Source organism: Ixodes scapularis, unplaced genomic scaffold, assembly GCF_016920785.2.
Source record: "Ixodes scapularis isolate PalLabHiFi unplaced genomic scaffold, ASM1692078v2 PGA_scaffold3__209_contigs__length_174095766, whole genome shotgun sequence".
Taxonomy (NCBI): Eukaryota; Metazoa; Arthropoda; class Arachnida; order Ixodida; family Ixodidae; genus Ixodes; species Ixodes scapularis.
This window is the reverse complement of record NW_024609868.1, coordinates 142355289-142367833: the sequence shown is the minus strand read 5'-3', so window position 1 is coordinate 142367833 and position 12545 is coordinate 142355289.

Here is a 12545-nt window from a genome sequence, read left to right as displayed (position 1 = left end):
CATGCTTCGTTTGTGGCAGACCATGATGTTCACAATGGTTCAGCGGTGCAGTGCGATGCTTGGGGCCACTGCTTGCTCACTTAGAGTTCGAGAAAGGGGGGGGGGGGGGGCCGTAACACTTCCCAAGTGCCCACGGGGTTATGATGTGGCTTGCAAGGAGCTCTTTTGTATTACTTCTTCATGAAGTGAGTTGTGTTTAGTGTGACTCGTTATTTCTTTATCACGTGCCTCGTATGTGGTGATGTGGCAATCCCTCTAAGTGAAAAAAGTTAAAATGTGTTCAGTAAACATGATAAGCTATAAATCATATAATAATAATATAAGAATATGCAATAGCATATATGATTTTCGTACAATTTACAAGTTCTGATATGTGTATTGGACACATTCCAATGAAATGTATACTGGGGTCTATACACTTCATTTCACCCTTCGTCCGAGCGCGGCGAACGCTACCAGCCAATCCAGCGTCGAGAGAGCGTCATGTGACCTTGAACTCCACATAACCAAAACGTCGCATGATACTTTCCCGGCGCCAGATTGGCTGGGGTGGCCCAGCATCCACTGGGCCGCCCCAGCAGGTGCCCATTTCATGCCAAGCACCCTTCACCAAGGGTGTTAGCAAGCACCCTTTGTGAAGGGTGCTTGCCTGAACGCCATAAGGGTGTTAGCCCAGGGACAAACTGATTTACACCCTTAAGTGTGTAAAAACCTTTACTGTGTACTCAAGGCTTCTCTTTCCCATTAGTGCCAGTAAGCGTGTGTAAAGTGAGAAATATTGTAACTGAACAGTAGAGAGTTTTAGTAGATCGCTCCCATGACTCCGATAACGATACCCGATACTCCACCACCGCCTCCCTTGCGCATGCATGGTATCGTTATCGGGACTATCGGAGGTATCGGAACAATCTAATAAAACTCTTTATTGTTGCACTGTCCCTTCACCTAAAGTTACTTCTTTTTATTTATTTTTTTACTGCTGCACTACCGGGGGATCTTAATGGTGGGACAACATACCATCCCTGAACCTACGACGACTGGAATGGTGGTCGCAACCAGCGTCGTAAGACTTAGTACTCAAAAAGTCCAATACATATTGAGCAGCCTTGCAGCAGCTTCGCGTGTCATTACTATGTAAGAGTTTCTGGGGTTGAGTTATAAAACATGACCTCCCGAAACTCTTGACAGTCTTCTGAGGAACACTGAGGCAGTCTGTGATAAATTATGTATTAAGTGTATAACTACAGCCACTTTCGGCCAGTGACTGGCTGGAAGTCAGTGGCCAGTGGCTGGCCAAAGGTGAATGGCAAGTCACTGGCCTAAAGTGAATGGCTAGTCACTGGCCAAATGTGAATGGCCAGTCACTGGCCAAAGGTGAATGGCCAGTCTCTGACCTAAATTGAATGGCCAGCCACTGGACAAAGGTGAATGGCCAGTCACTGGCCTAAAGTGAATGGCCAGCGACTGGCATAAAGTGAATGGCAAGGCACCAGACGAGGACGAAAACACTTCTATTGCCGAGCACTTTGGCCAAGCTTGGGCCATCGAAAATCTGGTTGGCCATAGTACACTTGCCAGCGATGGCCCATTCACAACGTGCTGCTTGGGTATGTACTCCCGACCACTTCACCAGATCTCTTAGCACCAAGCTCTTTTCCACGAATAAACGTTTTACAATCAATCATAATCTCGCACTCAGCTGGTTTAATCTTCACGCACTTACCAGTGGTAACTACTGTGTAAAGTATTATAACAGTAAATAAACCGCTGTCTGCCTTGAATTCCAACAAAAGATTTTCCGCAGACCGCCCTCATCGGGCAATCGTCCTGGCTGGTTCCGCTTGTGTTCAAGAACATGAGGCGTGCAGGCGGAGGGAACTTTAGAAAGCTTAGAATCGAACGCGTTTTCACACATGGGAGGGTTGAGTTAGGGGCCAACCATAAAGCAGTAACTTAAAAAAAAAAATAAACACGTGTCCACAGAAATAATGCATTAGAGGGCAATCAATCTTCCTTGAGGCAGAAGGCAGAGGATCGTTGGCGCACAGGAAAAAGGAGAAAGTTTGTCCGTAATTTTTCTTCTTAGTTTAGGGAAACGGATTTTGATTGTCCATGATGGCAAACTTGAGTTCTTCCGTACGAACCTCGATAGGTATAATTCTTAATCTTCCGTATCTATGCAGAGTGATTCGTACAAAGAAAGCTTCCGGGATCACTATCATTAAGGTGCGGCATTTTATCAGCCCGAATAAATCTCGCTGGTGGAGAGGGGGGGGGGGGGGGCATTTGAAATGAAAGCGGTGGGGGGGGGGGGGGGGGGGGTAAAGAGTGCGGTTCGGGCGCACTCCACGGCGCGTCCTCCGCTTTGAAAGGGCCAGAGGGGCGCGACTGCGCGAGTAGCAGACGGGTTGGGCATAATCGCGCATTCATTAGGGGCATTTCTGTTTGCGCTCGGGGCCGATACCGCTCCTGACCCCCAGGGCATTCAAGAGGAGGGAATTTCCTGGTTTCCAACAAAGGGTTCGCGGAAGAATGCGTTTAAATGGACCTCTCCCGGCGCGCGGGCTGACACCAGCAGGCCCCGGGCCTCTTCTTTGCGTCGCTTCGGACCCCACGATCTATTCGGGCAACATCTGGCACGTTTCATTAGGACGGCGCGTGCGCGCCGCGAGACGCAGTGTAGACCGGAGGCCTCGGCTGCGCCGCTTGACGGATGGACCGCGCCGGTCATCAGCACGGGCTGCAGCGGCCGGAGACCAGGCGGCCATAAATCCGCGGCATGGCCCGCGGCACGCGGCCCTAATTGCGGCGTTGTAATTAAAGCGGGGGTAAACTGGACGCGGCCCGAGATCGCCTCTCTTGAAAGTGGACGCGTCTCGAATCGCGACATTATCTGCGCGCTCTGGACCGGGGCTTTTTGTCTTCCCGCGCTGCCCGGCAGTCGGACCCGCGTCGTGGCCAGTCTCCCCAATAATTCGTAGCAACAGCACTGGCCAGTGTCCGGGAAACTCTGATTGCGAAAGGCATTTCGGTGGACGATGCGCTAACCCCACTGTCCCCCTTCTCGCGGTCAGCGCCATTTCGGACGGGGGTCTGTCTGTAAGCGCGGTCTGTTCAAGAGCGTGCAAGAATTCACGCGACGGAAGCCGCTATCAATTAAAACAGCCTAAAGCCGGTGGCACACCCAGGTACCGTCCAATGTTATTCAACCGACTCATTTGTGGAACTTCTCTTCGGTGGGAGGCCCTTTTGACTGTCGCCAGCAAGAGGGCTTCATGAGGCAATATCATCATCATTGATGGAAAATTTAGTTTACAATCACGTACTATATATCGGAGACTGTAATATTGGTAAAAAAGGTCATTCTCCTTAGAAAACTGTTGTGACAACAAATTCGTAGAAGTGTCTCTCTCTGTGTTATCTTTGTTTACTTCTTTGCTCCCTCATAACTAACATTTATAGTATGATTGGTCACCAGCCCTCCGTCGCATGATATCGTAATTCAGTAATGCGATGTTGGGGGACCGTTTCACGGAAAGCAGAATTGAGTTAAATACTTGTAAATCGGTGGGGGATTTTCAATATGTTTAGGCTAGGCGACGCGAGATGGCCCTTTATACAAAGGGCCTAGCCGTTACCTTTCATCAATCCATAAGGCAGTAGTTATGTTGGAAGTAACTCACACCTCTCAGGGTGCTTGCATTTGATTCCGGCAAGAATTTGTGAAAGCAAACGGCGAAGTTAAATTTAAACATATATGATAGCTCAATTTGAGCAACAATGAAACTCTCATTTATTTCAGAAACTTAATTTGATGTTGTTCTTTTTTTTTAACTTGGACCTTTGTTGACCAACTGTTGAATTTATTCAAACAGCCAATTTTTTTTTACGTGTCCGAGACTATTACGAATCACTTTTAGAAGGAAGCAATTTTTTTTTGTCTTCATGGTTATTGTCTTACTAAATGTCAAACTGGCCCCCAAAGCAATTTCGCCTTACATTCAGATTGTTCCTGAAAGTGAACCGTTAAGAACTATTACTAACAAATAGCATGAGAGTTACTGTATATTAATATTAGTCAACCCTTATTTCTTGTATTTTCTTGAAAACCAAGTAAGCTGCAGTGTCAGAGCCCGTACCAAAAACCGGATGAACACCGTTATTTCTGACCGAATCGAACCGAAGCTGCCCTGTTTGCAACTGAACCCCCCCCCCCCCCTTTTCCTCCACCAAAACCCACACATAAATACTTCTAAAAGGTTTCCAGAACGTTTCTAAGCTAAAAGATTTCCTCTGTGTTTTGTGGAATGCCGCTAAAGGTGCCAGGTGGCACATGTAGCTAGATACGGCATTTGTTTTTAAAATATATATAGTTCAATATTACGAGACCTTATATAGTTCAATATTACGATACTTTATGTAGTTCAGTGTTACGATGATTTATTGCTAGTCACTCAAGTTGCCATGTGAAATGTCCTATGCAAAATAGTATTTAAGGAAAATATTTCTGTAAAAGTAAACTCTTACTATACTTCGAATACAAGTTCGTCCGGTTCTTCAGCATCATGAATACATGGGGCATTATAATTTAAGCCTATCACTGGGTATAAAATTTTCACGCATTTTTTATTTGTTTTTTCGCGAGTTTTTGTGTGGAACGCGAACAGGTTTAACACCAGACTGTCAAACCGCACTCAAACCCCAACCCGAACCGCATGAAAATAATAATTTTTGATCGAACCGTCACAAAACCTAAACCAAACCGTAACCGAACTAGAACATCTGACATTGAACCCGAATTGAAACGAAACCAGTTTATCATGAATAAAATAGCGCAAAACAACAAGGAAGGAAGGACGAGGTAGACAGGAAGGGCGCTAACTGTCAACTGTCTATAAAGAAGGAGAAGAAGGAAGTCACTGATGTTATTGCTTAAAAGAAAGAAAAGTACACCCTCAAAGTGGTTATACGTAAAAATTTTAGAATAAAATACACGAAAAAAGGAGAGTTGCTGATCATTTAACCAGTTCAATGTGGCAGTTACCAGTTCACTGGAAAACGGTTCGGAATAAAATGCGAGCCGCGTCTGATTTTACGGGTGGCGGCGAGAGGTCTTTCTTTTAACATTCGGGGTGATGGCGTCAGCGGCGCAGCCTAGAGTCCTTTAAAGGGATACGGAATCGAAACTTGAAATATAGAGAAAACATCAAGAAATGAGTTCAATATGATCAGCTAAGCCTGTAATGAATAATCGCACGGTCGTATTTTGAGCAGATGGCTATATTTTATGCTCTAAATGCCGCGATTTTGGCGAGCGCTTCAAAATCAGCCATGGAGGAGCGCGATGCATCTCGGGAGATCCGGCAGACGTCTTGACGTCATCATGCCTCGGACGACCAAGCGTACCGTAGTGACGAGTTTTGCCACTTGGAGGCGTCAACGCGTTACAATCTCGCTTTGTCGAAGTACCCAAGGGCTGTAGATATCGCGGGGCCAGCACGCGCACCAAACCTGAGAACAACCGAAGCACGCGTTTGCACGTCGCGCGAGAGCTGAAACCAAGGTGGCTCCCTTCGTTTTGGCTCTTTCCACCAAGACGCCTCGGTATTGCGTTCAGGCCTAGGCAATCTATACCAGTGAGCGGACATACCGCTGCGGCGCTGCTTTCAGAGGCATGTTGTCGTCACGACATTCCATTGAAGCTTCATAACCAACTACCAGGTGGTTTTTGATTATCGTTTAATTCACTTTAAAATATGTTTTCTTGCGTTTTCTAGCGCAATATTTATGTTTCTGTGGTTGTGCTGCTACCTGCGTCGTGTTGAAACAAAGAAATGAGCTCCAGAATTTGGTTTCCGTACCCCTTTAAGCAGCTGTGAACGGGAGCCGCCATAACCGGTTTTTGGTTCCTCTTATTCAGTTTACTTTACGCCATCATTACCATAGCAGGGCAAGTTATTGTAATTTCAGAATCGATTGTGTCCTTCTACCCGGCATTGGTCCTTGTGGACGCTCGTCAACGCCAGTTTCAGTGGCTCGTTATCTCGGCAAGTAAAGAGAAGGTCAGCAAGGGCGGCTCAGATCTGGCGCGTGTTTAAAGGGCAACTCCGCTTCTTTTTTAGTAGTGCAAAACAACACTGTTCTCTTTGTTATCATCTACAAAGCCCACAAAGCAAATATTAGGATGAAATTCCGCCTAGAAGTTTATTAAAATCGGTTTCAAAGTTCAACAAGCACGAATCTGCTGGTTTTGGATGAGACGTGCGGACCAGACAACACGGCCCGGCTGCATTTCCGCTTCCTCCCAATTTCTCCTCCCGGCACGTCCGTGACGTCATCAAGCATGTACAGGTTTTTTTTATTTTATTTTCTTTCCCGGGGAGAGCAGCGCTGGCAGCGCCGTGCGACGTGAGAAACGTGAACGACGCGCTCGGCCGGCCCCCTTAGTGATAGGCCAACGCCCCGACGCCTCGTCGCCTCGTTGAGCGCGGTTTGTGTGTGCGGTGCGTATCGTTGACGTGCGATGCCTGTAAAAAAACGCAAAAGCAACGGCTCTCGGTGTTGTGTCACGGACTGCTCGCATTACCAGTTGAGCAGCCCAGGAGTTCTTTTCCACGCTCTATATTGTTTCCGTTTCGCCAAAACCAACGAAACGAGTGGCCGCCGCCCGTGTATGGCATCGCTGTTTGACTCGAGCACATCGCTTTGGCATAAATACGTGTTGTGCGATTGATGCAAGAAGGGCACTTCACTGAAACGCAACATAATTTGCGATCGTGAGCTTTTGAGAGGTCATACCCTTCACGCAGCGTTCACACGCTCTACCGCTCATTCACACTGGAAGCGGATCCGCGTTCGCAAAGCGGTCGCGGACGCGGTTGTAAAAAGATCCAGTACAATTGCACGCGCACTCGATGACATCACGTGCGCGTGCAATTGCAGTGGATCTTTATACAACCGCGTTCGCAACCGCTTTGCGAACGCGGATCCGCTTCCAGTGTGAATGAGCGGGCGCTAACATGGCATCGGCGCTTTCTCGCGTTTTGCTGAAACAGTGAAATTATGATTGGAAAGGTTTACCATCTGAGCTGTTGACGAGATGAGACATTTTTACCAACAAACGGGGACAGTCCTATACGCGTACAATAAACGCACTGAAACAGTAATTTTAACTACACACAATTTAAGTTTCAGCAGAAATTGCCGGCGACAAAATACTAAAAGCAAGACGCGTCTCAACCTCAGACTCGACAAAGCGTATTTACGTGCGCTTTCCTAGAGTTTGCCTTCCACGAATTCCTACAAATTATGCTTTCGGGGAAACTTATTTTTTCGTGTGTTTCGTTTCGTTTCGTCCGACGAAATCTGTCGGACGAAACGATGTAGCCGCGGCACGTGCTTTGCAGACGACGCGACGATGACTGCGAAGCGCATGTCCGCGTGATAGATCACGTGACCCCTTGTATATCACGTGGGTGTACATGCTCAGTGATGCCGAAGACACAATGTTGTCCGGCTTTGTCACCGTTTCAGTTTCGGTTTGCGACATCGTTTCGTCCGACGAAATCTGTCGGACGAAACGATGTAGCGGCGGCACGTGCTTTGCAGACGACGCGACGATGACTGCGAAGCGCATGTCCGCGTGATAGATCACGTGACCCCTTGTATATCACGTGGGTGTACATGCTCAGTGATGCCGAAGACACAATGTTGTCCGGCTTTGTCACCGTTTCAGTTTCGGTTGGCGACATCGTTTCGTCCGACGAAATCTGTCGGACGAAACGATGTAGCGGCGGCACGTGAATTGCAGACGACGCGACGATGACTGCGAAACGCATGTCCGCGTGATAGATCACGTGACCCCTTGTATATCACGTGAGCGTACATGCTCAGTGATGCCGAAGACACAATGTTGTCCGGCTTTGTCACCGTTTCAGTTTCGGTTTGCGATCATGGCTAAAGTAAAATTGCACGAAAAATATTTTATTTTTCGCGAAACAAAGGATCGGGGATTGTTTTTAAGTGCTTCTTAAAGCAAAATCAGTCACTATCTCGAAATTTTCGAAATTGAGCGGAGTTGCCCTTTAAAGGAGCTGTGCAACGATATTCAATTGGAATGTTTTTCTCTCTACACGAGCTTACTGGCACACCTGGGACTCAAGGATACTCACACGCAACGCCATTGGCCAAGAAACTCCTTTGTTGCGGTGTAATTTCAAGGGCAAAAGCGATCATTTTCATTCAATCTCTCCTTTGCAAAATTTGATGACGTAACTCGGGGATCGCAGTACACCCAAGTGACGATATTTGAATGCAGTTCATAGATTGGACCCGAGCATTGCGTGGGCACTCGACTTGGGCTCGTGACAATTGCTAGCTCGAGAAGCATTCGGGTTGTGACCCGTGTCCAATCGCTGCAACGACGACAACAGCCGAGCCATAACAATGTCTGGAACTCAGCGCGTGTCCTGCGCTTTGCCAACCCCAGCGCGTGGCTATGATCAACACTGGCGGCATATAATCGGCTCCAGATCACGTGGCCGCTTGTTCTGGATGCGAGTTGAGGGGGTGAACGCTGCTCGTTTTTCTTAAATTTTTTTCTGGGACTTCTATTGCGTGGGGTGAAAAACGAACGCGTGTTTCATAGGTCATTAACGTTAGGGATTCGTTTTAAGCGGTATTTGTGCACAGTACAAAAATTGTTGCACAGCTCCTTTAAAGGGACACTAACACCTCCCCCACAAGTCTTTTTTTTAATGTTTTGCCAGGCAATTTATTGCGGAGTCAGAAGACTACCCAATCAATATTTTCCTACAGCGTCACGTATAATCTTAATAGAGCAAAAAAAAAAAAAAAAAAAAAAAAAACGCGACTGCTCGAAACCGAAGCCGAAACTGAAGAGGGAGGAAGAAGACGCATGGAGGAGGAGGGAGGTGGCGGAAGTCACGTGGCTGTGCAAATTGTTTTTCTCCTTTCAACGTATCTGCAGCTTTTTAGAAGCAAAAAAAAAAAAAAATGGGTATCATATTTTTTTTCTATTCTTAATATTGTGTGTGTGCCTTCGATGACCTACGACTATGATTACATTTGGTGGTTGTTTCTAAACCATAGAAAACAGCACGTGACCACGGAGAAGAGAGTGAGCGCGACTCAAACCGGCCAGTTCTCGATCGGCTGTTTTCGGTCGGAACGAAAACGAATTTCGAGCCGCGAATTTTTTTTCTGGGTAGTTGGGCTCTCATATGTAATGTACAAATAAAAACCTTGGCGAGCATAAATACCCTGTCAGTGTCCCTTTAAAGCGTCTATTGCCTAAATAAACGTCAGCGCGTGGAGACAGTTCAATAATGATGACACGAGTAAATTGTCTGTGCAGCATGACTTGTCGTCGGCGAGCCGGCGACGATGTGTAAATGTTGAGTTGACAATGCCAAGAGGCTAAAAAGCTTTCTTTTACTTTTTTGCTTCTGTTGCGCAATACAAGTAAAATAAAAAGCAAAAAAACAAATCGTTTTGTTTTGAACGGGTTTTTTCCCTGCTTTGGCAGAAATTGGAGGCGCCATCCAGGTAGATGGACAAACGAGTGCGTAACAAGCTGCATGGCGTGTAGCTTTAAACCCGGCTTTGGCAAAATTTAGTGTAAGCATGGTGTCTCTTCCTTATCTCTTCTTTTTTCTTACAATATTTTTTTTTCCCGACGGTGCTTGGGGGTGGGTGGACCTCGTATGTAGGTACTAGAGACGAACTATTTACGAGCAACTGTAATTCCACGTAATTTGTGAAATATTGCACGAAACGAAATTATGCAAATTTTTGTTTCACTTTCACCCTGTCGGCCGGAATGCTTGCGATGACTATAGTCTGATACAAGTTAAGAACGACAGGACGTGCTCCTCCCGCAAAACCTTATCACCACTTCCAGGACTATAACTCCGCACAACAAACTTGTTCGAGCGAAATTTTATGAGCACGTTTACTGTTCTTTCCTCGCGTCATAATATTCCGATTAGATATAGTCAATAATATAGATCGCCAGAACATTAGCACTTGCCCAAACCCAAGCTCCGAGTGTCCCGTCATAGTCTCGTCGTCGTTCTCCTCTTCTAACACTTCATCACCTAGCACCGTTCACGTGCGGCTACCGCCCTGTCCACTGACACCTGCAGCCCCTCTGTTACAACAGTCGCAGTAAGTGCTTCAGTAAAAGCGTTGTCTTGCATTTAGAAGACAAAACATTGGAAAGGAGGGGCGTCTACGCCTGCACGCTCGGCGATCGCGGCAGAGCACCTTACGTGGGCGCTGCCATCTTGAAAAAAAGTTCGTTATGACGTCACGAAAAAGACGGTCTCGCATTGGCTCGCGTCGTGATACCACTTCCTTTGAGCGGCACTTTCCGCTGTCTTGCTTATACCAACGTTGCTCAGAGTATAGTTTATTTTTTCGTAGTAATTTTTAGCACAGTAATTGCCGAGTTGAACACGTTTTTTCTCTTGGCGCCTATGATATATGTAGTTTTTACATTGTTTTGCGCACAAAATGCGGGGGCGGCCATGTTAGAGTTGTGAAATGGTTTGAACCGGTTCGCGCTTGGTGGAATAGGTAACCGAAGCGATATTTTGCAAGCATGACTGAACCAGAACCGAACCGAAACAAAATACAAAGTTACTTAGTCTAAACGCGAACCGAACCAAACGGAAAAAGACGACCGGTTGGACACCCTCATTGAGACATTTCTTTGAGGAGATGTAAGAAATCAAACTACTTTAAATAACGAGATGTACTATTATCAGCTTTTTGTGGTGCTTCTAATACTCTATATTTGCTTGGATCGTTTACAAAGCGGTGGCGAAGCCATCATTCTAGAACATCAAGTTTACAAACGGCACTGTAAATTGTCCGTATTTTCGTTGGAATGAATATATAAAAATTGCCAAACAATATTTATAGCCAGTGAAGAAAAAAGTAAAGAATTATTTAGTCAGGAAATACATATCATGTATTCTTTTACATTTGTAAGAATCAAACCTCTCCGGAATAAAACAATAATGTCAAAAACTACTTTTATTGAGATTTTGAGCCTTCGACCCTCGGCGGTTTCGATAGCTCTGGCAGTTGCGTGGAGATTAGCGCCCAGAGATGCCAGGTGTCAACCGAACAGCCAGGATAGGAAACCAAACTCTGGACCCAGATTTTTGAGTGGGGTCGAAGTTTGGCATTGCCTCTTGAAAAAAAAAAAAATGAGTTCTGGCTTTACCTTGACTTCCTTGGGCTTTCAGGCACCTACTCTTTTACAAAAAGATGTCTCAAGGTACACCTAAGCACTTCTTGTGAGTTGTGAATGCGAAAGCAAGCACGTCAATCTTCCGCTCCCTTATTTCGTCTGCAGCGTACTTGCGTCGAAGGTCAAGCGCGCGCGCTAGATCTCCTCGGCGCGCTGACTGACCTTGGGCGTGGAGCGGTGGAGCCACCGCTTCGCGGACACGCAGCGCCAAGGGGTGGCGGTCGTTGAAACTTACGCGCAGCGGCCAATGGGAGCCTCGTCCACGCGCGCCAGAATGGGACCGAAGCCGAAATTTACCAGCTTTACTCCGCTCCTTTGGGATCGGGGAAACTAGGGTGCCTACATGTTTCCGCTCCGCTTTAGGGTGGCGCCAACTTCTTGTTATCCTTTCCCAGATCCTCTCCCACCGCCATTTTTTCCTACTTCTTATATCGCTAAACGTAAACAACGTTGAGTTTCTGTAGTCTCGACACACCGGCAACACTGTGAGGCCACTTCCGTTTCCGTTCATAAGAGGAGTCGGAGGCTCAGCGGGATGGCGGTCGTCGTGGCTGTCGCTCTCTTTATTCGGGTGTTTCATATATTGAAGTTGCGAGCAGGAAGTGTGCGTTGCTTTTATCGAAACGCGAGTTCCCGCGACAAAATGGAACGCAAAAGACCGGCATTGAACGCCGAAACCTCGCCGTCGGAACGAGAGCGGTGAGCGCTCCCTAGCCCTGACGAGGATTAGCGGCATAGTCCGAGCGCACGACCGGCGAGTGTGACAAAATGGTCGACGAAAACAGCGGAGGTTGCCATGGTGACGAGGTAGGCAACACTGGTTTGTCGGCAACAGGTATCACAAACGTTGTCGCCACCCTAAACAGCGAAGCGGCGGAAACATGTAGGCACCCTAGGGGAAACTAGGTACCGTTTGGCTAGGCTTTTCGCGTGGTTTCGTAACTGGAAGCTGGCTTAACTTGGAAAAGGATTTAAGGTGACGATTGGCGGGGCTTCAAAGCTGATGACGTCGGCTCGCTCCCTGGAAACGTTAATGCTTTCGCATTAAAAAGTGTCTATATATATATATATATATATATATATATATATATATATATATATTTTTTTTTTTATGAAGAAAGGAACGATTTTGTAGCCTTCTTTAGCAAGGGAGAAATGTTCGTTACTGAAACCAGGGGAACAAAGTTCCTCTCTCGTATGCATCTCATTATGAGGGCACCGAATCGAGCCAATGGAGCTCAATGAGGGTTAACCAGGACGCTAC